Source organism: Propithecus coquereli, unplaced genomic scaffold, assembly GCF_000956105.1.
Source record: "Propithecus coquereli isolate 6110/MARCELLA unplaced genomic scaffold, Pcoq_1.0 Scaffold106, whole genome shotgun sequence".
Taxonomy (NCBI): Eukaryota; Metazoa; Chordata; class Mammalia; order Primates; family Indriidae; genus Propithecus; species Propithecus coquereli.
This window is the reverse complement of record NW_012134525.1, coordinates 1,421,856-1,427,679: the sequence shown is the minus strand read 5'-3', so window position 1 is coordinate 1,427,679 and position 5,824 is coordinate 1,421,856. Positions and strand designations below refer to the sequence as shown.

The following is a 5,824-nucleotide window of genomic DNA, read 5'->3' as shown; positions in this document are numbered from 1 at the left end:
AATTATTAGAGACACCAAAATCATAAGATTATATCATGAACAACTTCATGCCAAAACATTTGGAAATTTAGATAAAATTGAAAAAGTTCTAGAAAAACAGAACTCGTAAAACTGATTCAGGCAAAAATAGAATTACCTGGGTAGTCCTACACTATTGAAGAAATTGAACCAAAAATCAAAAATATTGTCACATGGCCCCAGGTCCAAATGACATCACTAATGAAGACTTTCAAGCATTCAAGAAATTTAAGACTTTTAACCATTCCAATCATATCCAAGTCTTCTAGAGAATGGTAATAGAAGTTACAATTCCAAGATCATTTTATGAGGCTAGAATAATTTCTTGTATGATATATGTTTATTAGAGAAATTGGCCTTTAATTATCTTTCTTGTGCTGTCCTTCTCAGCATGTTAATGACCCTATTTTGTTAGTATCATTTAAGATTTTAGTGTCTTAAAATATGGCTTACATTATATATTTGATATTAACATATGATCAAACATGGATTAAACATTAACCCATGTTAATGCATGATGATCAGTCCCTCTCAAGAAACTTAAAGGGCATAGGTAATTAAATTCCAGGTAATTTTTTTTCTTTTAGATTTTCTGGGTATGACCAGGAGAAAAAGCTTTTTAATGTGACAGCGTTATTCTGTTTTCCTGTCCTTTTCTCTATTCCTATTAAAGATAATTTTGTCATTGCCCATTTAGATTCTCTTCCTTTCTACTTTCTGGGAATTCCTCCTTGCTGGATCTGTTCTTTTGTGATGCAAAAGTGTAAGAATGAGAGAATGGAGAGAGGGAAGATGAGAGAGTCCTTAGCCACAAAGGCTACATCTATTTGCATAAGAAAGACCTGAGGAGAGGGACAAGGGGATTGAAAGATCTGGGTTTCTGGGAAGGTTTTGGGAGGTTCATAAGATCCTTCAGAGAAATTACAAGGTCTGTAAGGGATATTTTAGAAAGTATAATTTGGGAATATAAATTTAATCCTCATTCTTGGATTATAGATGTAAGTAAAGATGTAAATTACTTATTAGTGATCACTGCAGTAGTAGCTAACGTTGTAGTGTTAGTCTTCACTAATTTATGATGCCCTTCAAAGAATGAGCAATGTGGAGCACTACAAAGAGCATGTTCTATTTTTATAACAAAAATTACTAGAAAAAAAATCACTAACTTAACAAAGATATCAGGTGAGCATTCTCTGTCCTTGTGAACTGAGCCAACTTGGCTTGATCTTATTTTCAAAATACAAAACTCTTCCAAAAATGATAAATTACTGAGGGGTTTTTGTTCTCAGAACCGCTTTGGCCATCTTCATTCTGCTGCCATGTACACAATCTTTATTATGCATAGCTTGAACCTGGATATGAAACTCAACCCTCCCTCCAATGTCACATACGCGCACTCTGATGGCATGGAGCATTCACAAGTTTAATAGACTTTGGAAGAAGAGATAGAAAATAGGCTTCTATCTCAGCAACTCAAATAATTTCCCATAGAATATTAAGTATGAACTATTTTTTAATGTCCTTCTGGCACCCTACTATTGTAATATAGTTTGAGATTTTCCCCAACTCTCTGGAATCCTCTCCCTTTCTCTTTATGTCTTCTACAGCAGCAGTCCCCAACCTTTTTGGCACCAGGGACCATTTTCACCAAAGACAATTTTTCCACGGACTGGGGGGGGGTGCGAGGGTGGGGATTCAAGCACATTACATTTATTGTGCAGTCAAACCTCTAAGCTAATGATAATCTGCAAATAGCAGCTACTCCCCAGTGCTAACATCACCATCTCAGCTCCACCTCAGATCATCAGGCATTAGACTCCTATAAGGAGCGCACAACCTAGATCCCTCCACGCACAGTATACAAGAGGGTTCATGCTCCTGTGAGAACCTATTGCCTCCGCGGATCTGATGGGAGGCAGAGCTTATGTGGCCATGCCAGCGATGGGGAGCAACTGTAAATACAGATGAAGCTTGGCTTGCTTGCCTGCTGGTCACCTCCTGTTGTGTGGCTTGGTTCGTAACAGGCCACAGACCAGTACCGGTCCCCAGCAGCCCAGGGTTTGGGAACTGCAGATCTAAAGAACTTTACTACTTCTGATGATGAAAATAATAATAGCTACCATTTGTTGAGTATTTTATATGTTTCGGACACAGTGTTAAGTGTTTTACAAGTATTATCACACTTAATCCTCATAATCATAGGAGGTAACTATTAATATTATATTTTTGATAGATAAAAAACTAAAAGATTTAGTAATTTTTCTAAGTTCACACCGCTCATTAGTGGCAGAGCTGGGATTTAAACCAGTGCAGTCTGATCCTAGAGCTTGTCCTTTAAGCCACTATACCATACTGCCACCAACTATAATATATGACCTTGGTAACTGCTACACCCTTGCCACAAAGTACAATTTATCCCAGGTGAACTTTTACCCAAAAACCCTTCTCACCAGGAAAGGAATTCTAAAGCCAATTGTTAAGGATGATCAAATTTTTTCTCATCTCATTCCACTTATTTTTTTAAAGCTTGAGACAAAAATTTAGAAGAAAATAAGGTAACAAAAATATAATTATTTGATAACACTAAGGATATTTATACTGATAAATTAATAGGCAGACTCAAGGCATGATGATCTGCTTGAAAAAAATTGGAAAAGACAAGATAAAAGGGCTGGGGGTGCATAGAGAATCTAAAATGATACCTATGTCCTAAAACAAGTTAGGTCCTAAGGCAAATGCCTCATTTGTAAAGGTAGAGTACATAAATAACGTAGTGGCCTACATTTCAGCTTTGATCTTCTCAGTCTGTTAAATGGAGATGAGAATCAGGAAATACAGAAAGCAAACAACATGTAGGAATTAGACGAGCTGAACAGTAGAAAGGTAGGATGGCATTGTTCTGAATAAGGCTTTGTATTAGAGCCAGCTGAGGGGAGTCAAGGAGTAATATAAGATTCAAGGCAGAAATTAGACGTATGGACTATATAAACACACACAGTGAGGGAGCAAAGGAGTTCCTGAGAACATGAACCCCTGAACATGAGAGTCACATGGGCATTTAGAGGTATTTGTTCCAATCAGTTTTCCAGAGAGAGAGAGAGATTTTAAGGAATTGCTTTATGTGGTAATAGGGGTTAGGGGGCTGGCAAGTCTGAAATCTAAAATCTTTAGGGCAGTCTGGCATGCTGGAAACTCAGGCAAGATTTCTGTGTCACAGTCTTTTATTTTGTTTTATTTTTTATTTATTTATTTAATTTTGAGACAGAGTCTCACTCTGTTGCCTGGGCTAGAGTGCTGTGCTGTCAGCCTAACTCACAGCAACCTCAAACTCCTGGGCTCAAACAATCCTACTGCCTCAGCCTTCTGAGTAGTTGGGACTACAGGCATGTGCCACCATGCCCAGCTAATTTTTTCTATTTTTAGTTGCCCAGCTAATTTCTTTCTATTTTTAGTAGAGACGTGGTCTTGCTCTTGCTGAGGGTGGTCTTGAACTCCTGAGCTCATGCGGTCCTCCCAACTCTGCCTCCCAAAGTGCTAGGAATACAGGCGTGAGCCACCATGCCTGGCCTGTGTCACAGTCTTGAAGCAGAATTCTTTCTTCTCTGAAAAATCTCAGATTTTGCTCTTAAGGCAACTGATTGGATGAGACCCACCCACGTTATCTAAGTCACTCTCTTTTACTTAAACTTGACTGATGATAGATCTTAATCGCATCCAAAAAACATCTTCATAGCAATATCTACATTAATGTTTGACCAAACAACTGGCCACCATAGCTTAGCTAAGTTGATCCATAAAATTTAACCATCGAAATATTCTTTTTCAACATTAAATTGTAGATCTGACAACCAGAGGGCAAGGTTCAAGGAACAAAAAGGAAGATTTATCTCAGTCAAGAAGACTTGCAACTGAGGAGGAGCCAGGCTAGTGTAAGAGTAATGGACCTTTCTTTGAGAAGCTAGTAAATGGGAGACAATATAGAATAAGCGACAACATCCTGGTTTTTAAATGTTAGGTTAAATAAGAATCACCTAGAAAATTTGCTAAGAATGAAATTCCCTGCATTTTTGATTCTGTAAATTTGTTGTTGGAATCTGCATTTTAACAATCATCCCAGGTGATGCTGATTCAGGTCACAGAAAGGATGACAGCTGAGGAAAAATTAAGTTAATGACAGACATTCATCCATTGCTAAAGAGAAAGTGAATTCCTAAACATAATCCAATCTCACTGAGGACAAGCTTCACCATGTGAAATGATAGAATGACCAGCTAGACCTGAATCATATCATCCCACAGAATGAAGATCAGCTCCATAAAACAAAAGAAAATGATAGCCTAGATATGCCAACAAAATTTAATTTCAGAATAGCCATTTTTGGATCTATGAATGGAATCAGAACAAGTCACAATTGAAAGCCAATTCAGGATATGGCCTGTACCCCATTTCCTATCCCTACGCCTTTCATTTGTTTATGGTAATAAAATTAGAGCATATTACAGAGGAATAGAACAAAGTAACTGCAACGCTAAGTGAACAGTTTGTTCTCTGTACCCAGTTTTCCAAACTGCTGTTTATGAAAAACAACTGCATTCTTTTTGCCAAATGAGATGCTCACCAGTTTGAATGACTTATATAGGGTATATTAGAATGCAAGCATACCAAAGACAATGCTTCTGATAAAAGACGAGCTTGAAATAAAATTTTAATTGAATTACTGTTGATAATACAAAATGGACAAAGGAATCAAACTTTCATCTTATAAGACAAAGCACTATTATTATCATGTGTTTGAAACTGCTCTTGTAGCCATTCAAGTAGAAAAAAAAAAACCTCTTCCCCTTTGGACTTGATCTAATTTATAATCACCATCCAAAGACCTCTAAGCAGTTTCTTACCATTTAGAATCATGGATTTCCAGAATCTTAGATTTATAAGTGGCCTTGATATTAAATCCAAATATCAAAATCCCCTACACAATATATTGATCAAAGGTCTTACAGCCTCTGTTTTAAAGCTTCCGATGATGAGAAAGTATTACCTCAGAGGTACACATGTGCTCTTTTACTGTGGACCCGTCAACATGGGCCACGTTCGTACCAAAACCATGAAGAAGGCAGCTGGGTCATCGTTGAGAAATACTAGACGCCTCTGGGAAATGACTTCCACACGAACAATCGCACATGTCAGGAGATCGCCCTTATTCCCAGCAAGAAGACAGAAACAAGATAGGAGGCTACATCACGTATTTGATGAAGTGGATTCAGAGAGGCCCGGTGAGAGGTCTCTCCATCAAGCTGCAGGAGGAGGAGAGAGAAAGGAGAGATAACCATGTCCCAGAGGTCTCAGCCCTCAATCTGGAGATCATTGAAGTAGATCCTGACGCTAAGGAAATGCTGAAACTTTTGGACTTTGGCAGTCTGTCCAACCTGCAGGTCACTCAGCCTACAGTTGGGATGAATTTCAAAACACCACGTAGAGCCATTTGAATCTTTCTGCTATGCTGTAATATTTTAATAAACCTGGGACAACAACAAAAAGAAATACACATGTACACTTAGCAACACTAATTTGAAAGTTCCTATCTTTAATATATTCTGTTTTCCTCTCCCTACTTGCCCACGATAACCCTCTGTATCAGGAAGATTCTCCAGAGAGACAGAATCAACAGGATAGATAGATAGATAGACAGATAGATAGATAGGGGATTTATCAGGGGAATTGGCTTACACAACTATGGAGGCTGAGAAGTCCCATGACAGGCTACCTGCAAGCTGGAGATCCTGGGATGCCAGTAGCATGGCTC

At 38.2% G+C, this 5,824-nt stretch overlaps 1 pseudogene across 1 annotated transcript; it reads left to right on the top strand.

The window, feature by feature from the left end:
- Positions 1-5,101: 5,101 nt before the first annotated feature.
- LOC105812058 lies at positions 5,102-5,558 on the top strand (annotated as a pseudogene). The gene has a single exon (XR_001137587.1). The product of XR_001137587.1 is annotated as a 40S ribosomal protein S17 pseudogene (transcript).
- Positions 5,559-5,824: the final 266 nt, after the last annotated feature.